Below are 18,851 nucleotides of genomic sequence, written 5' to 3'. Positions count from 1 at the left end.
GCTCAGACCTTACCATTAAGGGTAGGAGTCCTGCTCTAATTTGCCTTTCCAGAATGCAGGCCTCACATTTATCTAAATTAAACTCTATCTGCCACTCCTCAGCCCATTGGCTCTTCTGATTAAGATGCCATTGTAATCTGAGGTAACTTTCTTCACTGTCTACTACACCTCCAATTTTGGTGTCATCTGCAAACTTACTAACTACACCTCCTATGTTCACATCCAAAAACATTTATATAAATGATGAAAAGCAGTGGACCCAGCACCGATCCTTGTGGTACACTACTCCCCATGGACCTCCAATCCGAAAAGCAACTTGCCACCATCATCCTCTGTCTTCTACATTCAAGCCACTCCCTGTATTCCATGAGATCTAACCTGTTGTTGATTGTTGGAAAAATCCATCTGGTTCCTTCAGGGAAGGAAATTGCTATCCTTATCTGGTCTGGCCTACATGTGACTCCAGACCCACAGCAATGTGGTTGACTCTTAACTGCTCTCTGGGCAGTAAATACTGGCCTAGCCAATGACACCTTCATCCAATGAATGAAAAATACTGAGTAAGTTAGCTAAAGAAGAGACAGTCGGTGTGCTCTGTTTGGATTTCCAGAAGGCCTTTGACAAAGTGTCACATAGGCAGCTGCAAAGTAAAGATAAGAGCCCGTGGTATTAGACCCTGTGGGACTGGCATGGAGACAGGGTTAGTTGTCTGGCAGAAGGCAGTGAGTCAGGACAAAGGGGCCTTTTTCACAACAGCAGCTGGTGACTAATGGAGTTCTGTAGGGGTCAGTACTGGGACCACATCTATTCACATTACATATTCATGATCTGGAAAAAGGAACTGGGGCAATTGTTGCTAAGTTTTCAGGTGACACAAAGATTGGTGGAGAGACAAATCATGTTGAGGACACCAGAGGCTGCAGAAGGACTTGGACAGCCTCGGAGATGGGGCAAAGACATGGCAGATGGAATACAATGTGGGAAAATGTGAGATTACACAATTTGGTATGAAGAATAGAGGTGCAGACTATTTTATAAATGGGGAAAGGCTTTGGAAATCTGAACTATAAAGGGACTTTGAAGTCTTAGATTCGTAGAGATGTACAGCACGGAAACAGACCCTTCGGTCCAACCCGTCTATGCCAACCCAGATATTCCAACTCAATCTAGTCCCACCTGCCAGCACCCGGCCCATATCCATCCAAACCCTTCCTATTCATATACCCATCCAAATGCCTCTTAAATGTTGCAATTGTATTAGTCTCCACAACTTCCTCTGGCAGCTCATTCAATACACATACCACCCTCTATGTGAAAACGTTGCCCTTTAGGTCTCTTTTATATCTATCCCATCTCACCCTGAACCTGTGCCCTCTAGCTAGACTCCCCCACCCCAGCGGCTTAGTTCAGAATTCTCTTCAGGTTAAGATGTGGTTCAGTTGGCAGCTAGGAAGGGAAATTAAACGTGAACATTCATTTCAAGAGAACTGGAATACAAGAGCAGAGATGGACTGCTGAGGCTGGACAAGGCTCTGGTAAGACTATTGGAATTTGGAATATTGTGAGCAGTTTTTGGCCCCGTATCTATAGCAGTATGTGTTAATGTTGGAAGGGGTTCAGAGGAAGCTGTGTCTGTACTCAATGGCGTTTGGAAGGTTGAGAGGGGAATATCATTTAAATTCACAGGATACTGAGAGACCTGGATACAGTGTTTCCACAGGTAGGAGAAACTAGGACCCAAGGGTGCAGCCTCAGGGTGAAGGGATGACCATCTAGAACCGAAATAAGGAGGAATTTCTTCAGCCAGAGGTGAATCTATGGAACTCATGGCCACAGAAAGCTGTGGGGACCAAGTTATTGAGTGTGTTTAAGACAGAGATAAATAGGCTCTTGATGAGTAAGGGGATCAAGCATTGTGGGGAGAAAGCAGGAGAATGGAATTGAGAAACCATGATTGAATAGTAGAGCAGAATTGATGGGCTGAATGGTCTAATTCTGCTGCTACATTCTACAAACTTGGTTATTGTTTGAGGCTCCATATATATGTCAACAAATGTCTTTTTGTTCTTAGTGTTATTTACCTCTATCCAAATGGACTCTATATTACCTGCGGCTCAATCATCTCTCACAGCTATCCTCATTTCATCCTTCACCAATAGTGCTATCCCACAAGCATTTCCATCCTTCCTGTCTTTCCAAAAGATCAAACATCCCTGAATGTTCAGATCTCAGTCTGATCTCCTTGTAATCACGTCTCCATAAGGGCTATGAGATCATATCCATTTACTACAAGTTGTATCATTAGTTCATCGATCATATTCCTAATGTTTCGTGCATTCAGACAGATAGTCTTTAAGCTTGTTTTTATCCCATTTTTAATCATTGTATTTTTTCCTTGGACTGTGGCCCTATTTGCTACTTGCCCTTGAATAACCAGTCTACAGTTGTTGCATTTTACCACAGCCTGTTCCTTTTCTGATTTCTTTTCCTCTTTTTATCCTAAGTGCAACAATATCCAGACAATATTGAAACTTGGGCTGACAAGTGGCAAGTAACATTCATGCTATATAATTCCAGGCAATAACCATCTCAAACAAGATACAATCTTACCATCACTGACAACATTCAATGGGACTGAATCCTCCACGATCAACATCCTGGGGATTACCATTTCTCAGATCAGAAACTGGATTAGTCGTATGTCCTGTCTCTGCAAGATCAGTTCGGAGAATGGGAATATTGCAATGAATAACTCACTTTCTGACTTCCCAAAGCCTATCCACTATCCACAAGGCACAAGTCAGGAGTGTGATGGAATACTCCCCACTCGCATGGATGGGGGCAGCTCCAACAACACTCAAAAAGCTTGACACCATCCAGGACAAAGTAGCCCATTTGATTGGCACCACATCCACAAACAGTCAGAGGCTGAGGAATGACCTTACAGAAGTTTATAAAATCATGAAGGACATGGATAGAGTGAATAGCCAAGTTTTTTCCCCAGGTAGGGGAGTCCAAAGCTCGAGGTCACCGGCTTAAGATGGGAGGGGAAAGATTTGAAGGGATCTAATAGATCCATTTTTTTTCACAGAAGGTGATGCACGTATGGAATGAACTCCAGAGGTAGTGGTGAAGACTGGTACCATTTAAGAGGCTTCTGGATGAGTGTATGAGTAGGAAGGGTTTGGCAATGGAACTAGATTAATTTAGGATTGATGGTTGGCATGGACAAATTGGACTAAAGGGTCTGTTTCCATGCTGTACATCTCTTATTATTCTATCCAGCCTCCCCAGTACTGACACTCAGCGGTAGCAGAGTGTATTATTCCCAAGATACATTTCAGAAATTCAGCAAAGATCCTCAGGTAACACCTTCCAAACCCGTGACCAATCCCATCTAGAAGAAGCAGATACATGGGAACTCCATCTCCTTCAAGTTCCCCTCCAAGCTACTTACCATCTTAACTTGGAAATTTATCGCTGTTCCATTAGTGTGACTGGGTCAAACCCTGGAATTCCCTCCCTAAGGGCATTGTGGGACTATCTCCAGCAGATGGACTGCAGTAATTCAAGATGGCAGCTCAAGGAGCAACTAGGGACAAGCAGCAGATGCTGGCCCAGCCAACGATGTTCACATGACTTGAGTGAACAAAACTATTTGCCAGAGATCACAGCAGGTCAGGCAGCATCCACAGAGGGACAGCATGCTAACGTTTGGAGTCTAGTTGACTCTTCATCAGAACTTTGATGAAGCATTGTCCATACTCACAACTTCAGCTTGCTCTTTTCATGGAGTCACCCAAAATTTAATCTCTCCAAGTTTACAGATGACAAAGCTGGGTGGGAGGGTGAGCTGTGAGGACAATGTAGAGATTCAAGTGATTTGGACAAGCTGAGGGAGTGGCAAATACATTATAATGGGGATAAATATGAGGATATCCACTTTGGGAACAAAAACAGGAAGGCAACTTATTATCCGAATGACTACAAACTGAGGCAGGGGAATATGCAGAGAGTCCTGGGTGTCCTTGTACATCAGTCACTGAAAGTAAGCACATGGGCGCAGCAGGTAGTGAAGGAGGCTAGTGGTATATTGGCCTTCCAAGTGAGAGGATTCGAGTAAAAGAGCAGAGGTACCTCGCTGCATCTATCCAGGGGACCTGGATTCTGGTTTCCTTATCTGAGGAACAATGATCTGGTCATGGAGAGAGTACCAACAAATGTTTCCCAGGAACAGGGAGGTATGGGGTATCTCAGCACAGATCATGGAATAGAACTCTATAAAAAGGGGTATTATACACAGCTTTGGCAATACACAATATCTCTAATTCAATAAGAGCCCTGTACAATCCTGTTATCCAGAGGCATTCACTGTATTGATGAAGAATTACATTGAAACTGTGAATGTCTGACTTGCTTTTGATCAATTCCATGAAGGAATCGCACTTTTCAAAATTACCTGATCACTTTTCCTCACCTTACCCAGAGTCAGGCTTCCCCCAGTGTTTGCAATGACATGGCTGTCCACCCGGAGTATTTAAATAGCCTTTAGTCCGAGCAATGGTGTGGGCTCTGGAATGGGAATAATGGAGCAAATTCAGGTGCACTGTCCTCATTGTCTGAACATAGTGAATACAGGCCCTGACTGATCGTATTCCTGCCCAGGGAATGGATGACCATTCATTAACAGGACATTCCATGTGTTAATGCTGTTCTTCATGTGGCTGTGAAAAGAAACAGTTTTACCTTTTCCACATCTCCAAGCCCTTCAGTGTCCAGCAGCAGCAGGCAGCAAACTTTCTTCTGGGGATGTGGGAGACACCACATCCAGATTCCCTTTGTCTCTGACTGTATGCTGCCTCCAACTTGAAACCCTGGTGAAACCAAATAAATAATCACCCGTGTTATTCAGTGTAAAGTTTATTCAGTGAATAACATCTTGCTTTTTGGGGAAAGCGTTTATACACAGCATCGATGAAGTGTGATGCTGGAATAACACAGCAGGTCAGGCAGCATCTGAAGAGCAGGAGGGTTGACATTTCAAGCACAGATGAAAGGCTTTATGCTCAAAACATTGACTCTCCTGCTCCTTGGATGCTGCCTGACCTGCTGTGCTTTTCCAGTGCCACACTTTTCAACTCTGATCTCCAGCATCTGCAGTCCTCACTGTCTCCTGTTTATACCCAGCACCTAGACTGGGATGTACACTCCGACAGGAATGATGGCCTTTCACACAGAATCTTCCAGATGGGATTTTAAAATAAAGCTCTCACTTTCCAGTTCAGCTAGATGCTCATGCCCCTCAACAGCACATTCTCCTGAATCAGTACCATCCAAATAGACATATGCTGGTTGCTTTGATCAGTTGAATAGCTGTGTTATTGTTGTAGTCAGTGAGAACAGGATATTCGGAGTGAGAATTTGGGACATACTTGAGGAGTTTTCAAACCTTGCTCCAGGCTGTTCAGGACAGGGGAGGCTGGCTGTGAGATTTGGATTGACATCCAGGAGGAGCCACTCCTGACAACTTCGACACAGCAGCAGGATATTCCAGACAATGGAAACCAGAGAAAAAAACATCAAACCTCAGCAAGTCTGACAGTGTCTGGGAGGAGGGGGCCAGGGTTAATGTTTCAGGCTCATGATGGTTTTGAAACAGAACAGTTTCTCTGATCAGGGACTGCCCCACCATTGGAATGGTAGACAGGTGTAGGGAAGTCGAGACCCAGGAGAAGATGGATTTAAGGAGATGGTTAGTTATGAAGAAGAGGGTCAGCAGAGAGATTGAACAGAGAAAATGGGACAAAGCAGATAGAAATAAAGCAAGAGGAAAGGAAGAAAACAGTTCTATTTATGTAGCACAGGAAGATCACAGGGTTTTACACAATTGTTCATGATGGCGTGGTCAAGGGAAAGTTGACCTGGAGATGGGAATAATGCTAACTTCTTTGTATAAATGTATGGATTGTTCACCATGAGGACAGGGACATTGGTTTCACGATGCAATTTCACAAGAAATTGGCTCAGTGTCAGTTTCAGGGAGTTTCATGCAGAGTTCCGCTTCATGTAGAGCTGCAGGGAGTTCTCTCACAACCTCAGCCTGCTCACATTATTAGGGATGCACCACACTTCTGTGGCACCACTCTTGTGTAATCATGTGCTCAGCAGCGATGAGGAGCTGGACAGGATCATGGCTGCTCAATTGGAGACACCAAAAAGCTCCATGTTCAGGCAACCCAACAATCTGCATTGGGCTCTGCTTTGCTGCTGTCCCATTCCCACTGCTGTCAACTGATTCTTAACCTGTCGCGAGTGTGGTGCTGGAAAAGCACAGCATGTCAGACAGCATCTGAGGGACAGGAGATTTTCCAGCAACACACTCTCGACTCTCACCTCCAGCATCTGCAGTCCTCACTTTCTCCTGATTCTTAACATGTGCAGGTTCGAGCCTTATTGCAGAACTTATTCCCTCTCCTCCTGTGAAAAGACCATCAGTCCACACTGAACTACTGTCCTGTTACATGGAGCCAGGATGGTATCACTGGGTAACCAGATACCCACAGAGAAATGTACACAGGTCACTGAGAGGCTTCCTCGCCCTTTCTACTCCAAGAATGTCACTCACATACACTCTAGGTTTTCCAATGAGATAACACTATGCTGGATAGCAACCTGTCTATACCCAGGATGTGGAGGGTGAGCAGGTATAACAAGCTGCTGGGCTCTGTGCTAAAAGGTGAGCCAAGGCAGAGGTGCAGTAAATCTACAGGCTCTCAATGAAGCAGCAGTGCTAACCACTGTGCCACCGTGCCACCCATGGATGTTGGTGAAGATGAAGACTTTATGAAAAGACCAGTTAGCTACACCTGGCAGAGTAACGCTCTGGTTTCACTGTGGGAAACTGTTGCAGGCCAATTCCTCTCTCCCACATGGAAGAATAAACAATCAGCATAGCGGTGATAGTCTCCAAGCAAACAGTAAGTGAGTGAGCGCAAAGAGAGCAAGTGAATCAAGCTGAGAGGCCCCCTGTTGAGGAGTGGGAGATGGGGGTGTCAGGATGCAAAGTGAGCAGTGAAATGCAAACTTCAGAAGTGTATTCTCAGTGAGTGGGGGGTCAGCTATGAGACTGATTCTGGGAGACTGGTATCCCACTGATGCCCTATTCTATGGACCAAGTAGACAGCTCGGTTTCCTTGGAGCATTCCCAGAGAGGTTGAGGGATTATTAGATTAGATTACTTACAGTGTGGAAACAGGCCCTTCGGCCCAACAAGTCCACACCGACCCGCCGAAGTGTAACCCACCCAGATCCATTCCCCTACATTTACCCCTTCACCCAACACTACGGGCAATTTAGCCTGGCCAATTCACCTAACCTGCACATTTTTGGATTGTGAGAGGAAACTGGAGCAAACCCACACAGACACGGGGAGAATGTGCAAACTCCACACAGAGAGTCACCTGAGGAATTGAACCCGGGTCTCTGGCACTGTGAGGCAGCAGTGCTAACCACTGTGCCACCGTGCCACCCATGGATGTTGGTGAAGATGAAGACTTTATGAAAAGACCAGTTAGCTACACCTGGCAGAGTAACGCTCTGGTTTCACTGTGGGAAACTGTTGCAGGCCAATTCCTCTCTCCCATATGGAAGAATAAACAATCAGCATAGCGGTGATAGTTGGTAATGATAAGCTGTAAATGGGTACAAATAAGTACCTCACTCCTCATGAGTGAGATTTTCATCTCAGTGTTAAAGCCTTCACTATAAAATCTGATGAGGGCGGCAAGGGGGCTAGCACTACTGTCTCACAGCACCAGGGACCCCAGGTTTGATTCCACCCCCAGGTGACTGTGTGGAGTTTACACATCCTCCCCATGGGTTTCCTCCCACAGGATAAAGATATGCAGGATAGATGGAGTGGCCATAGTGTCCAGGGATAAGTCGGTTCAGTGGGTTAACCATAGGAAATGCAGGGTTGTAAGGATAAGGAAGGGGGCTTGGTTAGGGCTGGGTGCTGTTCAGAAGGTCAGTGTGGACATGTTCGGCCGAATGGCCTGTCCCCAAACTGTAGGGATTTTATTCTATTATTGCCTTGACTTTCAGAATCTCACCTTCTTTCCCCCATGGTTACCCACATTATTCAGGAACTTGCAAAGTTCATCTCCATGTAGAGAGTCTTTCTAGTTCCTTGAGCACATTACATCATGGTGGAAGAGATTGTGATCTAGAAATGGTTTTAAAGAGAGTGAAAATGTTCTGTGAAGAAATTGTTTGATTAACTCTCAGCTTGATGATTTTCCACAGTTTAAAGGGAGTTTCAGGAGGGAGATGACAAATATTATGATGAAGAAACTGAATCAGGGATTCAGAGAGAGAGGACAAAGAAACCTCTGAGTATGGGGACAGTGGGGACCTGGTTGGAGAAAGTTTGTGAGGATGGGGGACAGGAAGAGGCTGAGTGAATGGATTTGATTTCTCAAAGTCCAAGTGGAATGCTTCACACAGTCAAGAAGGAGAGATCACATCCTGAGCTAGACACAGTCTGAGTGAATATATAGTTTGGGGAATTTGGCGGAGAATGGGAGAATCCAATGGGATAAATGGAAGCCCAGGATAAGGGGCACAGCACAAAAGAGTCATATCACAAACCTTATGGTTTGGTGTGTGCAACGAATTGGACTATTATTGGTTACATTCAGGTTGAAGGAAAATAGGGGAAATGTTTACAGGTTACAAACTAAAAGACCAGTTGAAATTTTCTGGATTGTGATTGAGAGCAGAACGTGGTGGATTGTCAGCTTAACTGAGTTGCAATTGGTGTTTACTTTGCTATATTGGCCTAACACCCATTCAGTGAGCAGCCAACCAGAGCTATAACCTGGGCTAGTGCCTGATTCTCAGACCAGGGTCCTGAAGAAGGGCTTATGCCCGAAACGTCGATTCTCCTGTTCCCTGGATGCTGCCTGACCTGCTGCACTTTTCCAGCAACACATTTCCAGACCCACAATACAGTCAGGCTGACAGTGAAGAAGGTGCAGGGACAGTGCCAGTCGACTCGTCCTGCTTCATGAAGGTAGCTTCTACTGAAGGTACTTGAGGAGAAAGGGGGATACTTCAGGGGATACTCTCACTGTTGAATGCGGATTACAAAATTCTGTCAAAGGTAATCGCCAACCGGGTCAGGTCTGCTCTGGGTCGGTGATTCACCCCGACCAAACCTGTGTTTTCCCGGCAGGAAGATCGCTGAGAGTCTCGCACTCCTCAGGGATACGATCGCCTACGTGCAGGACAGAGGGTTGGACACCTGCCTGATCAGCCTGGACCAGGAGAAAGCCTTTGACAGGATATCACACATGTATATGAGAAATGCTCTCTCCAAAATGGGCTTTGGGGAGGGAATCTGCAATTGGATCAGACTGCTCTACACCAACATTGTCAGTGCAGTCTCAATCAATGGGTGGGAATCAGATAGCTTCCCAGTCAGATCTGGAGTCAGGCAGGGCTGCCCTCTCTCTCCTGCCTTGTTTGTGTGCTGCATAGAGCCATTTGCCGAGTCCATCAGGAAGGATGCGAGCCTGAGAGGGGTGACTATTCCTGGCAGCGGGGGCCTGCAGGTTAAGGCCTCCCTGTACATGGATGATGTTGCCGTTTTCTGCTCGGATCCACTATCCGTGCACAGACTCATGTGCATATGTGACCAGTTCGAACGGGCCTCGGGGGCCAAGGTAAACCGAGGCAAGAGCGAGGCCATGCTCTTCGGGAACTGGGCCGACCAATCCTCGATCCCCTTCACCTTCAGGACCGACCACCTGAAGGTGCTGGGTATTTGGTTCGGAGGGGCTGGGGCGTGCGCCAAGTCTTGGGAGGAGCGTATCAGCAAAGTGAGGCAGAAACTGGGTAGATGGAAGCTACGGTCACTCTCCATCATGGGAAAAAATCTGGTCATCAGGTGTGAGGCACTGTCATTGTTATTATACGTGGCACAGGTCTGGTCTATTCCCAGAACCTGTGCCGCTGCAGTCACCCGGGCCATCTTCCAGTTTATATGGACGTCAAAGATGGACCGGGTCCAAAGGGACTCGCTGTCTAAAGATCTAGGCAACGGGGGAAAAAATACACCCAATGCCACCCTCACCCTGATGGCCACCTTTGTGTGTGGCTGCATCAAGCTGTGCGTGGATCCCCGGTACGCAAACACCAAGTGTCACTACGTACTGAGGTTCTACCTGTCCCCAGTGTTGCGAAGGATGGGCCTGGCCTCGCTGCCGCGGATCGCTCCGAGTAGTTGGACCGTTCTGTATCACCTGTCCTTCGTGGACCACAAGTCCATCAGGAAGTGGTCAGCACGTAGTGTCCTTGAGACCCTTCGGGAAAAGGAGAGGGCGGATCCTATAAAGCGGTTCCCTGAGCAGACTGTCAAAGCCATTTGGTAGAATGCCTCATCGCCAGAACTTTCCAACAAGCACCAAGACATGGCTTGGCTGGTGGTGAGAAGGGCTCTGCCTGTGAGATCCTTTATGCACGCCAGGACTCTCAGCCGCACCACACGCTGCCCTCAAAGCGGCTGCGGGGGGGACGAGACTGTCACACACCTCCTTCTGGAATGTGCCTATGCAGAGGAAGTCTGGAGAGGAATGCAGTGGTGTTTGTCGAGGTTCGTCCCGAGCAGCGCCATGACGCGGGACTCCGTGCTCTACGGCCTGTTCCCCGGGACGCACACCGAGACGAACATCAACTGTGCCTGGAGGATCATCAACTCGGTGAAGGACGCTCTCTGGGTGGTCCGAAATCTGCTGATCTTCCAGCTGAAGGAGTTGACCCCGACTGAGTGTTGCAGACTGGCACATTCCAAGGTCCAGTACTACGTGTTGCGGGATGCGCTGAAGCTTGGGGCAGCTGCCGCCAAGGCGCGGTGGGGAAAGACCACTGTGTAAAGTCTGCCTGCCTAAAGAAGAACAGGGGGCCCATACAGTCATTTGGGCTCTGCTGACACCTCAGCTAATTATATGGGCATATGATTGAAAAAATGTACAGACCTGTATAAAAATGATAAATTCTGATCTCTGTATGTACATGTTTACATATGTATGGCATGACCAACTGTACAGACCATCAAATTATTTTATGAATAAAGTATATAAAAAAAAGATACTTCAGGGGATGTCCCCAGTGTTGCGAAGGATGGGAGTAGCCTCACTAAAATGGAACGCCCCAAGTAGTTGGACCATTCCGTATCACCTGTCAACAAGACATTGCTTGGCTGGTGGATCTGACACTGCCATCAGATCCTTCATATACGCCTGGTCAGTCTGCACCACCACACGTTGCCCTCAAAGTGGCTGTGGGGGGTGGGGGTTCGTGGATTATCACACATCTCCTGCTGGAGTGCACCTTTGTAAAGGAAGTCTAGAGGAAGATGCACTGGTTGGTGTGAAGGTTCATCCCGAGCAGCTCTGTGACACGGGACTCTCTGCTCTAAGGTCTGTTCAGAGGGATATAAGAAACAGAAGCAGGAGTAGGCCAACTGGGTCTTTGATCCCGCTCCACCATTCAATAAGATCATGGCTGATCTTTTCATGGCCTCAGCTTCACTTACCCGCCCTCTCACTCTCACCCTTAATTCCTTTACTGGTCAAAAAATAATCCATCTTGATAAAAATGAACTGTGCGCACGCCGAGACAAGCATCAACTGGAGGACCATCAACTTGGTGAAAGATGCCCTTTGGTTTGTCGGTAACTTGTTGGTCTTCCGAAGCAATGAGTTGGCCCTGAACATTCCAAGGTCCAGGAGTACGTGCTGAGGGACGCACTAAATCTTGGGGCAGCTGCTGCCAAGGAGCAGTGGGGAAAGGCCAATGTCTAAGGTCTTCCTGCTGAAGGTACATGGGAGTCCATTCAGTTATCAGACTCCCCCTAGTGCCTCAACGCATATAAATATAGTCTGGATCAAATAAGAAATGCCTTTGGTTTGTTTGAATAGAGTCAAACTCCAATGTTAGTTTTATTCCTTACATACAGAACTGAACTGGGTTCATGACTATGTATGTATATAAAGATATGTTTTACGAATAAAGTATAGGTTTGAAATTAGAAGAAAAAGCAGTGGCAAGGCTTCTGGGAGTAATTTAGAAGGAAAAACAGAAATTCATTCCAAGGAGGAAGAAACAAACTAAGGGGAGGATGAAGCAACAACGGCTATCAAGGGATGTCAGGGACAGTGGACTAACTTCACAGAGGTTGGTATCCCATTGCCAAGTCACCCTTTAGTTACACATGAACAGTCCTTGGACTAAAACAATGCCTCATACAGAGACAGGCACCAGAGGATCAGTGTCTCTGACACTCACCCCTTTTATTCGCCAGATTAACACCCTCAATCAGGGAACTCATATTCTTTGAGGTCCAGCTGGCTGACCTCATTACAATCACTAAAGACAGAATAAAGCAACAGAAAAGGCATACAATGTTATGAAGGTTAGTAGGAAGCTAAAAGATGGGGCAGCCTTTAAAAACCAGCTGATGATAACCAAAAAAGCAATAACAAGGGAGAAGATTAAATATGAGTGTAGGATAGCTGACAATGTAAGATTGCAGGTGTTCTTTTAGATATATAAAAGGTACAAGAAGCAAGGTAGTGGTAAATGAAGCTAGAGACATAGTCTGCAGCACACCAGAACTTCGAGAGAGTCAGGACAGCAGAGGTGACTATCGCTGAGGGGAAGGTGCTGAGGAAGCTGAAAAGGCTGAAGGTGGATAAACCACCTGGACCAGATGAACTACACCCCAGGATTCTGGAGGGAAAAGCTGAGGCGACTATACAGGCATTGATGGTGATCGTTCAGGAATTACTGGATGGACCCTGTGGATTGGAAAATAGCTGATATAACGCTCCTGCTTAAGGAGGGAGAGAGAAGACAGGAAATTATAGGCTGGTTAGCCTGACCATATTTGCTGGTAAGATTTTAGAGTCTGTTACTAAGAATGAAATTGTAGAATAGTGTGTGTGAAAATAGGGCTGAGTCAGCATGGCTTCATCAAGGGAAGATCATGCCTGACCAACCTGTTTACAATTCTTTGGGGTGGTAATGGGCAGGTTAGATAAAGGAAGAGGCAGAGGCAGAGAATGGGATAAAGGGATCTTTGTCAGCATGGCAGCCGGTGACTGCTGGAGTTCCACAGGGGTCAGTGTCACAACTATTTACATTATACATTAACAATCTGGATGAAGGAACGGAGGACATTGTTGCTGTGTTTGCAGATGACAAAGACAGGTGGAGAGACAGCTAATGTTGAAGATGTGGGGAGGTTACAGGAGGACTTGGTCAGACTGGGAGAGTGGGCAAAGAAGTAGCAGATGAAATACAATGCGGGAAAATGGGAGGTTATGTACTTTGGTTGGAAGAATAGAGGCACAGTTTACTTTCCAAACAGGGAAAGGGTTTGTAAATCTGATGCATCAAGAGAATTAGGGTCCGATGCTAATTTCTGTTAAGGTTAACCTGCAGGTTCAGTTCCTGGTTAGGAAGGCAAATGTAGTGTTAGCATTCATTTCAAGAGGGCTAGAGCGCAAGGACAGGGATATACTAAAGAAGAAAATCCAAAGAAAGGCAGATGTTGGAAACAGGATCAAAACCAGAAAATATTGGAAAAACTCAGCAGATCTGCAGCATTTATAGAGAGGAAACAAAGTTAACATTTCACAACCAGTTATGAAGAAGGGTCACTAGATCTGAACTGTGAACTCTGTTTTCTCTCCATGATGTTGCCAGCCCTGTTGAGTTTTTCCAGCAATTTCTCCTTTTGTTTGTGAGCAGAGATGTCCACTGAAACTGTATAAGGCTGTCGTCAGACCGCATTCTGAATATTGAGAACAGTTTTTGGTCCCATATCTAAAGTAGGACATGTTGGCTTTGGAGGAGGCCCAGAGGAGGTTTACAAGAATGACCCTGCAGATGAAAGGCTTGTCATGTGAGTAGTGGTCATATGAGGTTCTTAATTAGTAAGGGAATCAAAGGTTACAGGGAGACATGATAGCCACAATAGAATGGTGAAGTTTACTCAATTAACCAATTCGACTAATTCTGCTCCTGTATGTGATGGATGTGGTGCCAATCAAGTGGGCTTCTTTGTCCTGGATGGTGTGGATCTTCCTGAGTGTAGTTGGAGTTGTACCCACCCAGTCTTGAAATGCCTCACCCTTAGATAAAGACACCTGCCATTCACCTTGTCTATACCGCTTATTGTTTTATAAATCTCGATGTGGTCATCGCTCAACCTCCTATGCTCCACTGAGAAAAGTGCCAAACCCTCCATACCCATCAGTATCCTGGTAAATCTCTTCTGCATCCTCTCCAGGTTAATAAAAGCCTTCCAATAACAGGGTGGCCAGAACTGGACACCTCACCAATATCCTGTACAACCTCAACAACATGTCCCAACTCCTATACTCAAAAGATTGAGCAATGAAGGCAAGTATGTTAAACACCTTCTTAACCACTTTCTCAAATACCATGCAGATGTCAATGAATTTGTACCCAAACCCTGGCTCTCTGTTCTACAACAGTACCCAATGCCCAGTCATTAATTGCATACGTCTTCGCCTTATTTATATGTTCTATTAAAATGCAAAACCTTGCATTTACCCAAATTAAACTCCATATACCAATCCTCAGACAATTGTTCCAAACGATCAAGATCTCTGTCCATTACAACACCAATTTTGGTGTTATCTGCAAACTTAGTAACCATGCTTTCTGTAATCTGATCTAAATCATTTATACAAGTGACAAACAAGTAGATCCAGTACTGATCCCTGGGGAACACCACTGGCCTCCATCATCAGTCTCTGTCTCTGTCTCCTGTCATTAAGTGAATCCAACTCAACTTCTGGTCAATAGAAACCCAAAGAAGGTCAACAGAGGGAGATTCGGTGATGGTAACAACATTGAACACCAAGGGGCACTCGTTAGATGGTCTGTTCGTGGAGATGGTCATTGCCTGGAATTTGTGACATGTGAATGTTACTTGCCACCTTTCAGCATGAGCCTGGATATTTTCCAGGTCTGGCTGCATTTCAATATGGACTGCTTCAGTTTCTGAGGAGTCATGACTGGTGCTGAACAATAGCAATAACTGGTGAACATCCCCTCTTCTGAATGGAATTGAATTAGCTTTGAGTGCAGTGAAAAGTTTAAAGTCACCACTTACGGGGTGCCATCTGAGGGACAAAGGTACCTAGGTACAAAACCTTCATGACACATTATTAGGAAAAAAAACACATTACACACCTTCAAAACTACAAAATCATTCTAATAAATTAGAAAAGTAAGGATATAGCAGAATAATAATCCTTCCATGAAAATGTAATAATGAAAAAAAATAGAAAAAAGAGAATTTAAGATGGAGTCTGTTTCATCCATTTTCCTGGTCTGGGTTGGCCAGACCCAATCCCTCATTGGAATCTCAGGCCAGATCTCCACGATGGTGAAAATAAAGTGTCACAGACCGACTGAAATCTCCATGTGGAGACCCAGACCCACACGAACGTAGAGAGCCACTGAAGCCACCTAAAGGAGTCCCAGGCTAGGCCAGACCAACCATGCTGCTGCAAAGATGCTGCAGAAGCCTCAAGGAAAATGCGGACCACTGGAATCCCATGCCCATTGTTACCTTGTCTTCAGCGTCTGCTGAAGCAGCCACAAGGAACAGCTGGATCCACATCACATGCTCCGCTACGGCAACCTCCTAGAACCTCTCTCCTCACCCAAAGCCGCCAAATGAAGGGAAGATGAACTTGATGTTGAGTCGGCACTAGGGCCGCCTCAGTAATGCAGAAGCTGCGGGCAACCCAGACTCATTTCCAATGTTACTGCTGTGAGGACACACAGCTGGGCCCACTTGAGTCTGTGCTGCCGGGCCTACTCACTGCTATCACCGTGACCAAGCTCTTCACCAAGAGGTAAATAAAGCAAAATTAAAGAGAAAAAGGAGAAAGGAGTGAGAAAAAAGTGGAAGAAATGAAAAGAAATACAGACAGAAGACAAGCCCAGGGCTCAAAAAGCCCTACTCTGCCTCCATCTTACTGGGAGATGGAGGGAAGGTCATTGATGAAGCAGCTGAAGATGGTTGAGCCTAGGACACTACTGAGGAACTCCTCAGCTCCACAACATCTCTGCAGATGACTGACCTCAATCATAGCCATCTTCTTATATGCCAGATATGACTCTAACCAGCAGACTGCCTTCCTCCTGATACCCATTGATTCCAGTTTTGCTCTGACTCCTTGATGCCACACTCACCTCCCCTCTAGAATTCAGCTCTTTTGTCCATGTTTGAACCAAGGCTTTCTAATGAGGGCAGGAGCTGAGTGACCCTGGCAGAACCCAAACTGGGCATCGCTAAGCACGTTATTGCTGAGTTAGTGTTGTTTGATAGCACTGTTGATGACACCTTCCATCATGTTACTGATGATGAGAGTAGATTTATGAGAAACCAGGTAGAATTTGTCCTGCTTTTTATGCACAGCACACACCTGGGCAAGTTCTCACATTGTTGGCCAGATTCTAGTGCTGCAGCTGTACAGGAACAGCTTGGCTAGGTGTGTTACAAATTCTGCAGCTCATGTGTTCTGCTAGAATATTGTCAGGGCCTATAGCCTTTGCAGTATCCAGTACCTTCAGCCATTTCCTGACATCATGTGATGTGATTCAAATTGGCTGAAGACTGGCTTCTGGGATGCTGGGGAGCTCCAAAGGAAGCTGTAATGGTTCAGTCACTTGGCATATCTTGCTGAACACTGTTGCAAATGCTTAAGCCTTTTTATATTTTGGACTGAGGAACTGGGCTCCCCCATCATTAAGGGTGGGGGGTCTTTGTGTAGTCTCTGCCTTTCGTGAGTTGTTGAATTATCCACCACCATTGCACACTGACTGTGGTAGGATTGCAGAGATTGGATCTGATCCTTTGGTTTTGGGATCGCTGTGCTCTGTCTGTCACATGCTGTCTATGCCATTTAGCACAGAAAGAGTCCTGTTTCATAACTTCAACAGTTTGACACCTCATTTTTAGGTGTGTCACTTATCACAATGCAATGTCCTATGAATTAATGCTTTAATTCTGTGTTTTTACATCTATTCTAATTGGGTGATGATGTTTATGGGAGATATTCACAAATATTCCTAGACTTCTCAACCAATGGTCAGTGATCCCCATTGTCACCGATCACATTGATTTGGATATTTCTACTTCATGAAAACTTACTCCTGTTTGTTGCTGGGCCATCATCGCTCAAACAATCGATCTTCAATCAGCAAGCTTCCATCGGTGCTCAGTTCTCCCGATACACACTGTCAGAATCATTTCCAAAGTGGACAGTGAGTCGACGTTCTTTCACATTCCAACACTTACCTTTCCTTTTTCCAGCAAGATAGTTCAGCAGATATGATTTTCCTGTACGATATTTCCCAATCAGAGCAATAACCACCAAAGGCTGATCAATGGTCTTTAACAAGTCCACAGCAGGTGGATGCACTGACAGTTTCCCATCCAGTGGATTTAAAACCAGGGGCATTGGAGATTCCATTTCTGTATATGATACTGTCCTATTAACTGAGACCACATGATAGATCAGGAATTATCATTGAGCATTATTCTTGTATCTCGCACATCTGCTGGCATTATCAATGTTGTTAAACTTAGACAATCATGTTAAATATTTCTAAACAGTTCAAACTTTATTTCCTTCACTTATTTTCTTACGACAGACAGACAGCCAAATCAAATCTGCCTTTCTAGATCTGTATTTGCAGCACAGTAAAATTACAACCTTCAAAGACCCTCAAAATTGACCACAATGGTTTAATGTTGAAAAATGTGGTGCTGGAAAAACACAGCAGGCCAGGCAGCATCCGAGGAGCAGGAGAATCGATGTTTCGGGCATAAGCCTTTCTTCAGGAACCACAATGGTTTAGTGTCCAAATTTTTGAATGGTCAATCCAGACTTTGAGAATAATAGATTCCTGACATGATGTCTACGATTTAAACCCAAGAACATTTGTTGCGAGATCCATTCATACAACAGATACAAATTAACAGTGAAGGGATAAATCAAAAAAGAGAAATAACCAAACTGGCCAGATTACTGAAGCAGTTAATGGATGATGCATTGCTCTACAGACATTGATATTGATTTCTTAGCAACTGGTGATGAAATGTGCCTTTCAGTGTGAATTGTTCCATGCTATTTCTCTAGAAGAGGGGTATTGTAAAACTGGTACTGGGATGGCTGCTCCATGGAAAGCAGGGGAAATAGCTTTGGGGTTTAAAAGCAAAATTAGATGAAAGAAACATGGATGGATGGAGCCAGGCTTTTAGTTTTTGCTTTCAGTTGTTGATGTTGTGCTTTTGGAGTTGAAGCTGCTAGATACAGCTCTCCCTCTGCTGCTGCAGAAAATCTCATGATCTCTCTCTGCTGCTGGACTCAACCGTTTCTGTCAGTATTTCATTCCACTGGATTAGAGTATGATGACCTCATGTGAAAATAGAACTGTTTACTGAATTTGCTTTTGCCAAGATAATGTTTATGGGCTACTTCTACGAGTGAAACAGCTGATGAGAAGTAGTTACATAATATATTATTTTATGAAATATTTCCACAGAATTAAAAAGTTATGCCATCTTTTTGTTTTTATTTTCAATGTGGTGTAAGCATGAAATGTATTTTGCTGAAGCCTAGTAATTTGATCAATTGAATCACCTGTCTACCTGAGACCCCACTTTCAAGGAGCTATGAACCTGTACCACCTAGACAACTCTAAGTCCCCTTTTCTCATAACTGCTTATTACCTGCCTC

General features: G+C 45.2%; 1 pseudogene across 1 annotated transcript in view; it reads right to left on the bottom strand.

Annotated features, from left to right (window-relative positions):
• Positions 1–17,657, bottom strand: part of LOC122552576 (guanylate-binding protein 1-like) — a 40,483-nt pseudogene extending 22,826 nt beyond the window's left edge. The window contains exons 1-2 of the transcript XR_015758335.1: positions 17,408–17,657; positions 4,747–4,874 (exon numbers count right to left, since the gene is read on the bottom strand). The product of XR_015758335.1 is annotated as a guanylate-binding protein 1-like (transcript). The remainder of the gene's footprint in view (positions 1–4,746; positions 4,875–17,407) is intronic.
• Between the last annotated feature and the right edge of the window lie 1,194 nt (positions 17,658–18,851).

Source organism: Chiloscyllium plagiosum, unplaced genomic scaffold (genome assembly GCF_037043375.1).
Source record: "Chiloscyllium plagiosum isolate Xiang-an unplaced genomic scaffold, Cpla_swu_hap1 HiC_scaffold_10, whole genome shotgun sequence".
Lineage (NCBI taxonomy): Eukaryota > Metazoa > Chordata > Chondrichthyes > Orectolobiformes > Hemiscylliidae > Chiloscyllium > Chiloscyllium plagiosum.
This window is presented reverse-complemented; position numbering and strand designations above follow the sequence as displayed.